This window comes from Syngnathus typhle, linkage group LG18 (genome assembly GCF_033458585.1).
Source record: "Syngnathus typhle isolate RoL2023-S1 ecotype Sweden linkage group LG18, RoL_Styp_1.0, whole genome shotgun sequence".
Lineage (NCBI taxonomy): Eukaryota > Metazoa > Chordata > Actinopteri > Syngnathiformes > Syngnathidae > Syngnathus > Syngnathus typhle.
Genome location: NC_083755.1, coordinates 2512927 through 2530499, shown reverse-complemented (window position 1 = coordinate 2530499; position 17573 = coordinate 2512927). Strand labels below are relative to the sequence as shown.

The window sequence follows — 17573 nt, the reverse complement described above, 5'->3', positions numbered from 1 at the left end:
TCAGATGTCAAACAAAAGCAAACTTCTAGTTTATGTAGATGAGCTCCTGGTAGCCTCTGAAACTGAAGCTGCTTGCAAGGAAGACTCCTTAGCATTGTTACACTTTCTCTGCAAAACAGGGAATTAAGTGAGCAAGAGCAAGCTACAATGGGTCAGGCAGGAAGTAAACTATTTAGGTCACACTTTGTCAGCTTCTGGAAGACAGATACAGAGAACCAGAAAGCAAATCATTGCAGATGCACCGAAAGCTGAAACAAAAAAACAAATGATGTCATTTTTGGGGCTCTGCAATTACTGCAGAGCATGGATCCCACATTATGCGGAAAAGACACAACCGCTGCTGAATATTGTGCATGGAGTCCCCATGGCAAAGACAGAAAAAAATATGTGGACACCAGTAGCAGATGATGCTTTTGTAAGTGCTGAAACAGGCTCTGATGGAAACTAGAACTCTTATCTTGCCAGACTACAATAAAACCTTTGTGCAAACAGCAGACTGCAGGAATGGTTTTATGACCTCAGTGTTGCTGCAGAGCCATGGCACCAAACTAAGACCAATTGCATTTTATTCCAAAAAATTGGATCCAGTGGCTCAATCTTTGCCAGACTGTGTCCAAGCAGTATCCGCGGCAGCGTTTGCAATGAGACAAGCTGCAGATGTGGTGCTCTTTCACAAAATGGAGCTGCTAGTTCCACATGCTGTTGATGTGTTGCTACTGCAAAGTAAAATGAACTTTTTGTCGCCAGCCAGACACCTATCTTACACTGCTACACTTTGGTCACAACCACACATTGTGATAAAGAGGTGCACAGTCCTTAACCCAGCAACATTGATCCCGTTGCCAGGGGATGGTACACATAACTGTTTGGATGCCACAGAACATCTACAGCTGCCCAGAGAAGATTTAAGTGACACGCCACTTGACAAAGGGGAAAAGTTGTTTGTGGATGGATCATGTTCAAAGGATCCTAAAGGAAACAATAAAAGTGGTTATGCAATTGTGAAATTGCCAAACCAGATTGTTGAAGCAGAGAAGCTTCCATACAACAGGTCAGCGCAGACTGCTGAGCTAATTGCGCTAACAAGAGCTTGTCAATTAGCGGAAGATAAGGAAGTCACTGTATACACAGACAGTCAGTATGCGTTTTCTACTCTGTTCTATTTTGCGAAACAATGGGAGCGCAGAAGGATGACAACATCAACCAGTAAGCCGGTTACCCATGCCTCCTTGTTAAAAGACTTGTCGCAGGCCATTCATTTACCTGCTAAACTAGCTGTGTGTAAATGTGCTGCTCACACCACAGGCACAGATGAAGTCTCAAATGGAAACAGATTAGCAGACAAAATTGCTAAAGAAGCAGCAGCAGGGAAACATGGCCGTGAATTTATTTTAATAGATTCAGAGGACACGCAACTCATAGAAAAGACTATACTGACAGATATGCAGGGCAATGCTCCAATGGTGGAAAAACGAATGTGGACGACAAAAGACGCAATAATGGATGCATATAATATCCACCACATCAATCCACCTGTTTTACCAAAATCACTTTTTAAGGCAGCAGCAATTGCGACACATGGGCCTTGCCATGTGTCGACAGGAGGGATGAAATCCATTATTAAATTAGAACTATAGAAGAAACGCAGCTCGAAAATAGGATGAGTTGCAGGATTTACAATATGAAGACGAGATCGCTGTTACTAGGAGAATTTGAAGTTTGGTAAACAAACGTTACTAGCGAATTGATGGCAGCAGCAATTGCGACACATGGGCCTTGCCATGTGTCGACAGGAGGGATGAAGTCCATCATGCATCAACAATTCACTACCTTTGGTTTAGATGCTTACATAATTTTTTTTTGTAAAGCATGTCCTGTTTGTGTGAAACATAATCCACAAGGAAACATGAGACCTAAGAGAGGCTCATTTCCAAAACCGTCTTACCCATTTCAAATCACCACATGGATTTTATTGAGCTCACACAAAGTGGACTTCACAAATACTGCTTAGTGATGATTGATGCATTTTCCAAATGGGTGGAAATAGTTCCATCTAAACGAGCAGATGCCTTAACAGTGGCAAAGGCCATCTGCAAAGCCATCATACCGACCGACTCATGGCATCCCCCAAACCATATACAGTGACAATGGTCCACACTTTGTGAACCAAGTTGTACAGAACATGGCTGTACATCTTGGGATAACATTAAAAAACCACTGCGCTTGGCATCCTGCGAGCGCTGGCATGGTTGAACGAGCAAACTCCACTATCAAAAGCAGAATGAAAAATGAATGGAAACAACAGGCAGATCTTGGCCAGAGTGCCTAGACTTAGTGAAGCTCTATTTGAGAATTACTCCCACTTCAGAAGGGCTAACACCTTTTGAAATCATCCATGGGAGACCATATAGACTACCTGTGTTCCCTGCAGATTTGCAAAAAGCACATAAAGAACAGTCCTTGGCCGATTATATGATAAGGACGCTCAAACTGAAAGATGTGTCAAATGCAAATTCACTGCCGCCTGATCTTTTCTCCTCACAGGTCGACAACCCCATTAAAAGAAAGAACTGGGTCAGCCCACGGTGGGAGGGACCATTCCAAGTATTGTTGACTACCCCCACCGCAGTGAAGATTGCTGAACGGCCCAGCTGGATTCACCTCAGCCACTGCAAGTTGCAGAGAGTGCTGGACCCCTAATTCGGAGTGGTGGGGAAGACTAACTTCAAAGGGGTCCTATCGTTTAGGGTGGGACGTCTCAATGTTGGTGAAGAAAACAACGATCCCCACTCCGCTAGGCGAGGGGATGCCCCGGTGTCTCTGCCATCCTAGTAGCAACGGGGCTCCATATGGCAGATTGATCCTCTGCTGCGTTGTGGTTGGAGTGTGCTATGGTCTATGGACTCATTTGAACAGACCAAGTGACAATGTTGACCGTGGAAAACGATGGTCCCACGATGAGAACTTTGAGGACTGGTCATGGGACCCCAAAAAAACATACAAAACCAACACATGGTACAGGTACGTCAAGTTCACTGTGAGAGCCCACACACAGGAGGGGTGTTATGTTTGTTAAAAACTCCCCCCTTTCTCCACGCAAGTTCACTTGGAGGCCAGAGCAATAAATGTACCTGAAGTGAAATGTATGGCATCCATGGGAGGAGTTGGATATCAACACCGTGCCATCAGAGTGAGTGATGACGACCCTTCCCGCCCTGGACTTGCGGAAGGTACCTGTGATCAGCTTTTCTGGACAAATCTCAATGTGACTGTTAAAGGACGACCATTGCCGCAGGTGGCCTACACAGAGCGGCGCCCTGGAGTGAACTATACGTGTTACATCCAAGGAAGTAAGACCCACAAATGCATTGACAGAGACTGCTCTCCAGGAGGAAACTGGATGGGAGCTTTGGACATCGCTGCTGAGTGTCAGGATAGGAGAGCCATTTCAGTTGGGGAGGGCTCTCCGACTAACATGGCTGCACCATCGAACGGAACATACTTCATACAGAATGGCTGGTGGCTTTGTGGTCACAAGGTTTATCCGATGCTGCCCGCCAACTGGACAGGAGTGTGTGCACCAGTGTGGGTGACAAACCACACCTACAGGATACGACATCGTCACCTGGCGACAGCACACAACTCTTCTGGACGTCAATGCAGGGCGGTTGCAACCTATGACCCTGTCTGGGGTGCAAATGTTCCAGACGACCATAAAGTATGGTCCGTTAGAGACAAAGTTGTTCATGCGCTTTTTCCCTCGGTCAGAGTTGGAAACCATTCGCTCTTCATTGAGACACTGAACTATCGTTTTCAGTCCTTTGTGAATCTCTCACTACAAGTCAACGATGGACAAAATGGAGAGATTCAAGCTATTAGGCTGATGGTCTTGCAGAACAGGATGGCTCTGGACTTGTTGACGGCAGCACAAGGTGGTGTGTGCCACATCATTGGGACTTCCTGTTGCACATACATTCCGGGAGAAAATGACACACATCTACGACGCCATGGCTTCACCGAAGATCTTACAGCAGGCCATGTCGAATGACAAAGTTCCACAACAGTGGGGTTTCTTTTCATGGCTATTCTCTGGCAACTGGTGGCAACTGCTGTTGAAAATTGTGTCTCCTGTGCTTGTTGTGCTGGTGTTGTTGTTCTTGTTTACGACCTGTGTTATCCCATGTTTGAAGTCTGCTGTGACGAGGGTTGTCTCTTCTAACGTAGCGCAAGTACATATACAACTTCTTAGTCGTGACGGATGTGATAACCATAATGGAACGTGGATTGCGTAGATGCTGTTATACTGAGCATGTTTTACAGAAACTTGATGATTTGACCATCGAAAATGCTTCGCAAGTGATGGATACAATTCTATACTGTTTCTGTGTTTTTTTTATTTATTTTTTTATTGGTAGCATTCTGGTTGACTAAGGCAGAGGGGCCGTGTGAGTCTTTTCCTGCAAATTAACATTGGCCGCAGGTTTTTAGATCACACACTAAGTTTGAACTGGAGTATTGAAGAAAGACCTCATCTTCACTGGAAATTATTGCTATCATTGTTTGTTGTTTTTGTCATGTTTCACCCTACGCGATCCACAACCCGTCCGCTGTCATCTCTGTTTTTTATTGATCTTTTTTATTATTGTTTTTCTTATTTTTACTGTTCTTCTTTATATTTTCTTACTTATGTTTGATTGATTGGGTTGACATAATCATATGATAAAACAGGAGGGGCATGTCAGGGTTTCCAAACTATCTTGATCGTATGATTATTTTGGAATGTATGTAACCAGTAATAAATAACCTAGCTAGATTAGTTTTATGCTTATGTTGGTGCGTAACTAGTAATAAATAACATAGCTTGTCCCATCCTACACAATGTCGTAAAACATCCCCTGCTATGCTTTGACTAGAGGTCAAGGGCTTTTTCTTCTCTATCCAGTCCACTGTCACCCCACCCTGTTTTTCTTAATAAAAACGCTCTTGCGGGAAGCGAGAGTCAGACGTTGTTCGATCATTGACGAATGGACTCTCCACCTGCAGGTGCCCAAAAAAACCTAATTGTCTCCCATGTGGTTCTTGCAAAATAAGTTGGAGTGAGCACCACTCAAACAGGAACTAAGTCAGATGATTGATTGATTGATTGAAACTTTATAGATCCCCGGGAGTGGGGAAATTCAGGCCCCAGTCGCCGTGGGATAGAGAAAACGTAATTTCGGTCTCTTTGTGTGTTGTGACACGTGGAGAGATTGACAATAAAGCTGACTTTGACTTTTGACTTTGATAGAGCGGGTATGTAAAAGACACTCAGATGACATGAGCGCAACTCAGTGACGTCATATGATGGCGCCGCGGATGGCGGACTTCAGCAGATCCGCTGTGCCGTGCTTTGTGGAAACGTGGCTTAGCGAACGAACCCCCCACCACGCCGTGGAGATAGCCGGGTTCAGGCTAATGCGAACAGATCGCAGCGCGGAGCTCTCCGGAAAATCAAAGGGAGGTGGTCTCTGTTTCTACATTAATGAACGTTGGTGTACTGATGTCAGGGTGTTGAAAGAGTTTTGCAGCCCTCTCCTAGAAACACTTTTCGTAAACTGCCGGCCGTTCTATTCACCACGGGAGTTCTCCTCGATCGTCATGGCGGCTGTTTACATCCCACCAAACGCACGTGCGAGTGAAGCCACGCAGATGCTGGCTGACCAGGTAACAGACATGGAGAAACATCTACCAAACTCACTAATCATTGTTCTGGGTGATCTTAACAGGGCGAACCTCGCACACGAACTCCCCAGATACAGACAGCACGTAACGTGTCCCACCAGAGGGGCACAGACTCTGGACCACTGCTACACCGTGATCAAGCAACGATTTCTAATGACTGCAGCCTGCCAGGTGAAGTTTACAATTGTTACTGACATAAAGGGCCTGTGGATTATTCAATTTACCGTAAAAGAGAATTGTAATGCAATTGACATTTTACCTTGTTAGTGCAAGTGGTCGTGCATCAGTCTCAAAATCTGAAGGTTGTGAGCTCAACCCTCACACGGGGCGCTGTTTTCTATAGTCCACAGTAAAATCATTGTCAATTTCAGAAGATACTAGGTTGCTCAGAGTAGAATGAAGTTTTCTGTCTGTGAAGTTGAGTTTAATTGAAATGGCCGGTGGTTGAATCAGTTTTACAGTAAAACAGGTTTGTAAAACCAGCTGTTCACGGCCTTGTTAGCGCAGGTGGTAGCGCGTTAGTCTAGTAAACTGAAGGTCGTGAGTTCAACCCTCACACGGGGCTCTAATTTATTTAGTCCTAACTCGACCCCTTGTTGGAAACTCTTGCCCCAGTTGGAAACCTTAGTTGGAAACCCAAGTTTGAGAATGCTCAGACAAAAGTAACTTTTTCTTTCGATGAATTGCAGTTTGATGGAAATGGCCGGTGGTTGAATCTTTTTTACAGAAAAATAGAATTTTAAGACAGGTGCCACAAAGACTCGTTGGCGCAGGCGGTAGCGCGTCAGTGTCATAATCTGAAAGTCGAGGGTTCGATCATCACACGCATGATTTATATATAGTCCAACCCTAACTCTAGCCCTTCCTGGAACCCTAGTCTGAGTTGGAAATCCTAGCCTAGTTAAGTTTGATCAAAATGGGCGGTGGTTGAATTAATTTCACAGTAAAAAACAATTGCACAAAATGCAAAGACAAACCCTCGTTGGTGCAGGTGGTAGCGTGTCAGTCTCATAATCTGATGGTCGTGAGTTTGACCCTCACACGGGGGCACACTTTTATATAGTCCTAACTCGAGCCCTAGTTGGAAACTGGGTAGAAACAGCTTCGTTACATTCCGATTGGTAGCGAATATAAAATGGACCTGAGGACTGCCTTTCAGTGATTAATGAATTCTGATTAATATCATAGACGAGTCCTTTCAGGGTCGTAATTGTGTGTCGACCGCTTCCTCGTGGCAGCCAGCCCTAAAAAAAGATGGGAACGCCTAAGGGAGTTTCGCCAAGATGAATTAGGAAGAACTTTATGAAATAAAGTTGATGTTAAAACGTAGGTGGACATAATGTCTGGAAGCTTGGGTTCAACAGAAGACTGTTTGGTAACAGTGAACACAGACAAATTCATAAGGGTAATTTAATTACCCCATGACCCAGCTTCGTTCCGGGGATGCTACGGCCATAACGCTATACGATCATGCAATAGCATACAAGAAATTTATGGTCTTTTCTTTGGGATCTTCAGCCGACATACCCAGGCAGACCATGAAAGAATGTTGATGTTAAAATGTTGATGGAACTATCCAACTGCGCAGATCCGAGGATTCCAAACATTTGGGGTGAGACAACATTGAACAAATATTTTTCTTTGTTGACAGTGTCACTTCTTTTGTGGCTTAGCTCTTCTTCGTTTCACATCTAAAGTATCGTATCATTTTACCTTGTAGCTTATACTACACCGTACATGCCATATCATGTCGCCCATACAACTCATGCATGAGATGCGATGGCTGAGATATTTAGGCGATGGGTTGCTACTCCACTGTGCTCTCCACTCATCATTTCATATCACATCCTCGTCGGATTTTCAGGACTCACAAAGTATCTTGGTACAACGTACATAACGTGTATTGTCAATGCCAGATGAACAAGACGAGGTGGCGGAGAGGTTAAGGCAATGGATTGCTAATCAATTATGCTCTGCATTCATGGGTTCAAAATTCAATTGTCGAATCTCGCGAGCCGAGAGGACCCCATGCCCACTGACTCGGTTCGTTATTACATTCTTGTTACTCTGAGGATTGCAACAACTCTAATCATGCCTCCAAAGGAAGCAAGTGGGAGCAGTAAAGCCGTCCTAAAACACAAAGACGCTCCTAAAGCAATGCAACAGTGAGAGCCCAGCACGCTGCGGTTGCGTGATCGGACCAAATTAAGGTCCCTGCGCACTGAGGTCCACTTAAATTTTGGATAGTACATCAGGACTTTAAAAATATTTTCTAAATTTCAGTGACGGGTCTGTCACAATATTGCGACCAGTGCGGTGTAGTTGCGCGGTCGGCGACGCGCTACGGTTGCGCGGTCGGCGGTGCGCTGCAGTTGCACGATCGGACAAAAATGCGCAAATGAACAAATGCTTAAAAAAGGTGTTTTTTTGCTTGGAATGGGTTAATTTTTATTCCATTATTTGTAATGGGAAAACATGATTCGGAATTTGAACGATTCACTTCTCGAACAGCCTTCTGGAACGGATTGTTGTCGTCAACCAAAGCTCCACTGTATTTGTAATGGGAAAAATAGATTTGGAATTCGATCAATTCGCTTTCCGAACCGCTTTCTGGAACGGATTGTGGTCAAAATCCAAGGTTTGACTGTATTTTTGCTATTCTTGTTAAAATCACACTTACATGTGAACTGGAAATGACAATAATAACACATAGTGAAAACCAAATTGAGCAAATTGGCTACTTCAGAAGTGTGTGTCAAACTGGTAGCCCTTTGCCTTAATCAGTACGCAGGGAGTAGCTTTTGAATTAAGAAAGGTTGGTGACCCCTGGCATACAACAATAGGGAAAAACCACACTTAAACTATAACTAAAGAGAATAATGAATGGATCCAGGTTCATATGGAAAGCGTCAAAGAGAAGTGATTTCAGAGCCTTCTTAAATTGGTGATAAGATAAGTCCCATAAAAATAGTGGTAGCGAATCGATGGCATTTAACAATGTCACATTGAATTATATAGATGCATTAAGATGCAGATATAGAAGACATAGATGCAGTAAGATTATCAATAGAGCCGATATATGCTTGAAATATATCATTGGAGCCACCGTGTATCACTATATCCGAGTGGCTAGTTTTGTTGGAACTACGCTGTTGACTAGACCTATTGCGAGCTAGCACCCTTAGATTAGCTTCTATGTCGGGTGCTCCGTGTTGGGTTCACAACATTTATCTGAACAGAATCTCACAGAGGCGGGATATGTCTTTGATGGCCAGCAACTTCTGCAGAAGGGCGCACCCCAGCCACACAGCGAGTGTGGTTGAGATCCGCGCCTTCCCTCAGTTTGGTCGTGCCTTTTATTGAGGAACAAACAATGGGGCAAGTGTACATGAATGCATAGCTTCTTTAGACAGGAAGGACATTCCACAGCACAACAGGATACTATCTCGGACAGAAGCGGTATGGTCGGCTCGTGACTTTAGCTAGACAAATGGGACGGATACCCTTGTGGCGGTCTCATGATCGCCACTTAAACAGGACGTTTGTCTGCTTCAGACATCCAGGTGCGAGAGCCAGTAGGCCGAGATGGCTTGGGACGGCTATGCGTCTTAACTGGCTTATCGTGGTTTGGGGCTAATGCTAACTGGGCTAGCAGGCTGACTACAGTCCGCATCTGGGTCCGCCACATTTACTGTTATACCACTATTCTGCTCTAGCTGGCGGACACGTCCCTCTAGCAGGGACAACCTCTCTGAGAGAAGGGTGCAGTTGGTGCAAAAAGCCGTACAAACCTCTTGATCTGCAGCCATACTTACGTGTCCGATGATCGACGGTAGACAAACAGCCACGAAGCCTCCGCTGAGAGCCAAACAGTGACGCGATTGAAATGGCAGGAATTGACGGTCCGCGACTTTCAATAATAGTAAACTCCAAAAAGTGGAGTAAAAAGCGAGGAAAAACTAGAAAAGCATATAGAAATGTAGGAATGTAGATCGTCTCTCTAGTGACGCTGCGGCGCTCTACGTGGCAAACCGGAAGTATGATACAAAGTGAGGTTAAAAAGATGTAAAATAACACAAAGTAACAGAGAGCGACTTACCGAGGTGGCCATCTGCGGCGCCATCTTACGATGTAATGATACCAACCAATGCATCTATATAATTACTCTGCTGCAAACACTGGTTAACGCACATGGATTGAAAACCTGCTTAAATGCTATTTCGCACAAAGAAGTAAACTCCCCATGGGGGAATCGAACCCCGGTCTTCGGCGTGACAGGCGGAGATATTGTCCACTATACTAACGAGGACTGCGCTGCAGGGGGCAAATTGCGGGAGAAAGGAAAGCGAGGGGGGGGGCGAGAACGCTCTCGGAACACATGCGCGCATAACTATCATGTGGATTTTAACCGTCTGTAAAGGTTTCTAAAACACTTCTGAAATGGGGCAATCTGCTGGTCCGGTTCGCATATGCCTGCTTTCAAGTTTAGAGAGCACTACCTTTAGTGGGAGCATTAGAGATTAAAGGTGAGGGGGTTATGGTAGGTGGGTTAGCAGGTTAAAGTTTAATTATTAGGGTTTGTTCATTGTTAGGGTTTTAGGGTTAGCGTTAGGGCTTGAAGTTGGGGAATTGGGAGCCTTAGGCCAACGAGATTTCATTTATTCCATAAATCACTGGCATTCAGTCTTCAGGGCTTCCAATCAGAATGTAACGGGGTCAGCTGGTCTACTATGGGGCTCATTGGTGCAGGGGAATGATTCTCGCCTAGGGTTCTTTGATTACCCGGGTTAAACTCCCGAACGAGCTTTTCTTTGAAACACTGTTGTCTATCGTTGTGTGGACTGTTTGACAGGCCAATGTTACACAGAATGTAACATGGTCAGCAAGCTTTCTTTGAGGCTCAATGGTCTAGGGAAGGGGTGTCAAACTCATTTTTGTCGCGGGCCACGTTGTAGTCAAAGTTTCCCTCGACAGGCCATTATGACTGTCAACCCAAATAAATAAACACCTCATATTATATACAGTATAAGGTACAAAACAAACTGACAATAATAATAATAATAATAATTGTTTTTTCAAGTCAGAGGAGTGGAAACTTTTCAAATATTTCAAGATTCTTGAAAGTTACGACAATTTGCAATTTTAGTATGACATACATTTAATGCACGATTTGTCGTTCCGGGCCACAGAAAATGATACGAGTTTGACACCGGTGGTCTAGGGGTATGAATCTTGCTTTGGGTGTGAGAGATCCGGGGTTCAACTCCCAGATGATCCCTTCGTTATCACATTGCTGTTGATCAACTAGCCCGATTTCATCTGAGGTGCATATTACATGGGCTGTCAATTAAAACGAAACGGGTTCAGTTAATTTACCTCGGGTCTCTTAAATCTTTTGTTTTGATTCTCATCACTTTTCGTCATGTGTCTTCTATTGCGCCACTCACCCTACGAGACTGTATCGACTGTAAACTTGTGTGGAAAACTGTCATTGTCCAAAGGAAGGCTGTCTAGCAACAGTGACCAGCAGACAAATTCAACAAGGTAATTTGATTAAACCATAACCCGGATTCGAATCGACCACTACACGATCATGGCGTGTATGCAGTAGCGTTAAAAAAGTTATGCATATTGGCTATGATCGTATAGTGGTTAGTACTCTGCGATGGAGCTGCAGCAACCCTGATTCGAATCTGGGTCATGGCATAATTTACTTTCTCCCTTGCTCACTATTGCTAAACTGCCATCTTGTGGACAACGACGATTTTCCACACAAGTTTACGGTCAATGGCCGTAACTTGTAGGGCGAATGGCATATTCAAATAATGTCACCTTTTTTTTTTTTTCATTTTTGCAAAAGTGTTACAAGCCACATATTCCCGTGGGGCTCGTGGAGCAATGGGTAACGCATCTGTCTACAGATCAGAAGATTACAGGACTCCTGGCCAGCTCACATGCCATTTTGTGGTCAACATTAGCTATGTGTAGTTTATGTGAACTTTTGGGTTGAAGTAACTCACAGACACTGTCAACAAATAGTCTTTCCAATTTTGTCTCATCTCAAGTCTTAGGGATCATCGGATCTGCGTAGTTATTGGATAGTTCCACCAACATTTTAATATCAACATTCTTTCATGGTCTTCCTGGGTATCGTGGTTGAAGATCCTAGAGAAAAGACCCTAAACATGCAACTGCATATTGGCCATAATATAGCATTGAGGCGGCTGCAACCCCAATTTGAATCTGGTTAATAGCAGAATTTTTATTCACCCTAAACAGTCTTACGTTGGACCATGACAAATTTACATACACACAAGCTTACAGAAAATGACAACTTCCCGTGGGGCTAGTGGCTCGTTCCTTGCTCTGAACGGACAGCCAAAACGATTCCTAACACTTACTAATTAAGTCCTAACCAGTTCCTGTGTGTGTATGGGGGGGTGGCAAAGGAACCAAATCCATGCATGGCCGATGACGGCAGTGATCAACACAGTGATATTTGAGAAGTGAAATGAAGTTTATAGGATTTGCAGACAGTGTGCAATCATTATTTAAACAAAAGTAGGCAGGTGCATACATTTGGAAACCCCATCAGAAAAATGACATCAATATTATTGCAGAAATAACAGCCACTAAACCAGTGGTTCTTAACCTGGATTCGGTCAAACTCTATGAGTTCGGTGAGTCGGTTTCAGGGGTTCAGCAGAGCCGAACACACCTGATTTATAAATTCGTGATAACGCATATCTTAACTGGTCTCGCAAAGGCAAAAGCAGAAGTCCTACTGATTTGCTGGCATGTCCTTTTTCGTGAATTCATGCATTGTGTTGGTTTTATTCTTTCAACAAGGTGGTGTTCATGCACTTCTGCATGAGTTCCGCTCCATTCTTCTGGCCCAACTCTTTCGGCGCAGCCGTTAGGTAGATATGATGACCATGGAAAGTTCTTTGTGAATTGTCAATCTTTGCCTTTCATATTCATCGGGACTACACTTTTAATAGGTACCTACTCTGTGTATTTGGATAGAGACTGCTGAAGGGGTACACATATGCCTCGTGAACTACATGCATTACTGCGGGTGAAGCGTGAACAAATAAGTCAGCAGACAAGTTTGCCGATTTATTAGTGCCCAGAAGAGAAGCACTTCACAGTTTAACTATTTAATGTCTGCCAGAATGATCGATGTACAGCTGTGGAGCCCTTTCTGCGAGATGCGAAAGAAGGTCCCTCTTTCAGCGCCAAGGTTCTTTATACTACTCTGGGCCGCCTTCCTGCAAGGAGGCGACTCTGCCTAGCCTAGCGGTGGCCAACCCGCATGCGGCTCTTTGGCTGGTTTCATGCGGCTCTTTTACGTTCATATCAACATTTGTGTTTATTTTTTGTGCGTATTTGCTTCGCTTGAGTTCAATATGGTATTTTGGTCAAACGCGTATCCGCGTGAGGTGAAATCCCGCAAAGGAGGAGGGACAAACAGAGCGACTGGTTTTGCTGGCTTTTTAATGAATGGCGACTGTGACTACGGGGGCCCATTAGGTCCAGAAAAGCTGACACGACGCTTGCCAAAATGGCAAGGGAAAAATGAAAAGCTAAACGAATATATGACGATGAACACAGGATGGTTTTAACAGAGTTAAAGTTGTTTTTTGTTGAACGCTATGGCAAGCCATTCTGCCTGATATGTCGGACGTCATTGGCGCATTTAAAAGCTTCAAATGGTCAGCGCCACTTCAGCTCACTTCATGCCAATATCGATAAGGACTTTGCAAAAGGGACTGAATTTCGCAAGCACAAGTTTGGAGACTTTGTTTTTGTTTGTGGAATTTGTTGAACTGAGTTTGTCTGTGTGAGACAATGCACACGATGTTCATTGTCTAAAATGTGGTCTTTGGTCTGTGGTTTTAGTACTTTAGGAGTCAATTTGTCATTATCATGTCGGTGCGTGACATAATAATGTCACACAATAAATTTGGCTGAGCAGAGGGGTGTCTGTGTGTGTGTGTGCGTGCGTGTGTGTGTGTGGGTGTGCGTCATTGTGTGTGTGTGTGGGGGGGGGGGTCATGTGTGCTCAGGTGTATGATGTGGCTCTTTGCGATGACACAGTAAAAAATGTGGCTCTTAGTCTGTGATAACGTGTGACCTTGTAGTCTTAACTGAGAGCGACTTCTACATATGTGCAAAGGGTGTCATAGAGAAGAGAAAGCTAATAAAGCAAGACAAGGGTTACAGCGATATAACAGCATAGCTAAAGCTACCTAGCTAATCAGATGTGCCAAAGAGGCCTATTCTAACAAACCGTTGGTGAGAATGGGTAGACAGGGAAGCCTGTAATGTCATGACTCGTCCCCGGTCACGTCCATGTTGTCATAGTTCTGTCCGTGTGTCTGTGTGCTCACCCCTCCCCTCCTGTGTGCCCATGATCAGTGCGATCATTCTCACCTGCCTCTTGTTACCTGTCTTGTATATTAAGTCCTGTCTGTGTATCACTCCCTGTCGGAGCATTGATGTGTTTGTCACTGTCATGAGGTTTTTTTGGTTCCTGTCTTGGTAATGTCACCGTGTCTTTTTGTCTCACGTCTCTGTTGTTGGTTTTGTTAGTAAGTCTTGTCAGTTTGCCGAGTCTTTTGAGTTTGCTTCAATAAACCGTGGTCCAAGCTGCACTTGGTCTCCCTGCTCCATTTCCACACTCCGTTCGTAACATGTAAGCGAGTCCATCACTCGTGTACTCCATCGCTTTTCGGCCTTTTGGCTAAAATCAAGTGTAGTATCTGTTCTTGGGTTTGGGGAATTAAGAGAGCTGACCATAGAAGAGAGAATTTTAACCATAAAAGTGGTGATTTTACCCTTGGTTTTACTAATCAGTTCTGTTTTCATCCCAACAATGAAGGTGCTTTTAGAGTTGGACCGAGCCATTTTTTACTTCATCTGGAAATCCAAGTTGGAGAGACTGAAGAAGGACACCATGAAGAAAAACAAAAAAAATGGAGGAAAAGGAGTGCCGGACTTAAAGCTCTTCTTAAAGCCTCGGAAGCAGATATGTTGCCCTGCACCTGCGAAGCGCGCTCCTTACACCAAATGCACCGAAAAGCCAAGCAATGACACGATTCTGGATGGACTCATACCTCCGGAAACTAAAACTAATAACCACCGACCAAATAATTCCTGTGTCTTTTAACCTGCCACCTTCTTATTCCTTAATCAAGAAGTTTTTGAAGAACTTTAAATTAGAGCAAGAAAATAGTGAAATTTTAACAAATCACAGATGTATGATCTCTGTCGTACAGGAGCGGGAAGCGGTGCGTCCAGTGCGCGGGCTTGCATTCGGCGAGCCCGCAACAGTTTGGCGCAACGACAACCACCCCGCCCTGTCAAAACAAACTTCAGGACCTGTCATGGATGGTGGCCCATGATGTCCTCCCAGTCAGGTCCGTTATGCACTCTCGGGGCATGTCAGCTCTCTCAACGTGCCCCTGACCTGGCTGTGGCGCCCAGGAGTCAGTGTGGGACCTGCTCTGGTAGTGCAGGGCTGCCGTAGACCTGTGGGTGACCTGCAATTCCCCGCAAGGTAAGCGCAGAATGCAGACCTTGTACTCTATGCAGTGACCCCGTTGAAAATCAAGCAAGAAGACTTTACAAAGCAGTCGCTGACCTTTGCTGCCATCAAAGACGCCATGTGGACTTCCAGTAACTTGCTGGTAAGGAAGAACAGACAGATACCCCCCCAGCCCGTGGCTGTGCTCCAAATGGCTGCAGCAACTCTCACAGCTGCACACGGCAAACCTAGGAGACATCGACCTGGTATTGCAGTACCTCCAGGAATGGTGCACCCCCTCTACTGGTCAAATCAATAGTTCATATGTTAGAAAACCATTTCAATCCGTTCGCTTCATTCTTACAGGATTAAGCAGTCAATTATGACTTGATGGAGTCTGATCTCAATGTAAGATGTTAGGATTTGAGGCTTCCCCACCAAACAGTTTGCAAATAGGTTCATTTCTCGAGGCTTCATGTGCACACAACCCCCCCCCCCCCTTGCTGGTCAAAAGGAGTAATTTATTCCATTAATGAGAATTACACTCACCTTTATATTTTGCTTCATGCAGTCTGATCAAAATGAATAAAACTTCTCTGTATGTCCATTCACGTGTAACATTGAAGGATGTGGACGTGTGTTTCAATATGTAAATAAATACCATCGTTGTCTATTAAGAAGTTAAAAGTTGATGAAACACATTTCTTTTTTTGTAGGGATGCTGTGTTTTAACAAGGAAAGACTGATATGCTTATGGATGAAGATGACTTGTACTTGTGATTGTGCTTGTAAACAGTAAAGAGGAGTCCGTGTGCAATTGAGGGGGTGGTTATTGGTTTTATTCAAAAACAATATTTTTGGCCAAATTACAATAGACTGACATGTGCCCATTCAGTGGGAACCACCAGAAATTAAACTGCATTGATAAACGAGGTCCCTTCGTTAGTCGTCACCTTACCGTGGTGGAAGGGTTTGCGCGCCCCAAGGATCCTGGATCCGTGTTGTCTGGGGCTTCATGCCCCTGGTTGGGTCACCCATGGCAAACGGATCCTAGGTGAGGGGCCAGACAAAGCACGACTCTCACAAGCCCCTTATGAAGAAAAACATAATTGGATTTTGTTTTTCCTCACCCGGACGCGGGTTACCGGGCCCCCCCCCCTTTGGAGCCAGGCCTGGAGGTGGGGCTCGAAGGCGAGTGTCTGGTGGCCGGGCCTTCGCCCATGGGGCCCGGCCGGGCACAGCCCGACAAGGAAACATGGGTCCCCCTTCCCATGGGCTCACCAACTGTGGGAGGGACGAAAGGGGTCGGGTGCAGTGTAAGCTGGGCGGCGGCCAAGGGCAGGAAACTTGGCGGACTGATCACCTCTCTGGCTGTAAAGGAGCCCGAGCTGGTGTGCGAGGCAGAAAGGTTCCGACAAGACATGGTTGGACTTGCCTCCGCACCCATTTGGGTTCCGGTATAAGCTGGCCCTGGACTCTCTTCCACTCTGGAGTTGCTCACGGTGAGAGCAGGTGTGGGTATACTTATTGCCCTCCGGCTGGGCGCCTGAACATTGGAGTTCACCCCGGTCAACGAGAGACAACCCTAACCTACCTGTGTAGGTGGCTACACCAATGTGGCTACGCAGAACGGGAAAACAAGTTCAGGATCCTAACAGCCTGGAGTATGAATGAATGGGTGCCTTTGTGTCTGTTAGTTTGTACGTGTGTGCGCGCATATGAATGGCCTAGGTAGGTTGATGTGGAGGCGACGTGATCAAAATTGAAGATAAGCTCCCTCTCGCCTGTAAGTGTAATACAAATTGAGATGAATAGGATTTGATGATTACTCAGGGGCACCATTGACGTCAAATGGTTCAATGGAGAAGGCCCGTTTCCTGTGGCTGGACAAGACAGGACCATCTAGTCCAGCTGGGATGGGTATGATAATGTGTCAGAGACACCTTGCTGGTCCTTTTCGCTCCCCAACGACGCTATTGACACATTACGTGAATGTGTCAAAACGGTGGGGGAGTAGAATGATTTAATCTACTGTAAAATTCAATGTTTTGTCAAATGTGATTGTTTTTGGAGTCTTAACAGGACACGTAAGAATTCAACAGACAGTGATGGGAGGAGCAGAAGAAACATCTCGAATGAGCCCATCTCACATGCCGTCCGGCTGGCCGGCAAAGGAGATACGTGGTATCATCTGTCCCAGTGCGCCCCGAAGAAGGTTTCCTGCCAGGAACCAGATCCGCCATCAACAGCATCCCCGCCCCCGGTACAAACAGAGGCAGAATAATCCTCTTCCCCCTTGGTGGCCACGTAGTCCACCCTGAGC

The 17573-nt window shown here is 45.1% G+C and overlaps 1 non-coding gene and 1 pseudogene across 1 annotated transcript; both read left to right on the top strand.

Annotated features, from left to right (window-relative positions):
• Nucleotides 1-6213: 6213 nt before the first annotated feature.
• trnat-agu (transfer RNA threonine (anticodon AGU)) lies at nucleotides 6214-6286 on the top strand. The gene has a single exon. It is a non-coding gene; the product is annotated as a tRNA-Thr (tRNA).
• Nucleotides 6287-14447: 8161 nt separating this feature from the next.
• LOC133143280 (U2 spliceosomal RNA) lies at nucleotides 14448-14656 on the top strand (annotated as a pseudogene).
• Nucleotides 14657-17573: the final 2917 nt, after the last annotated feature.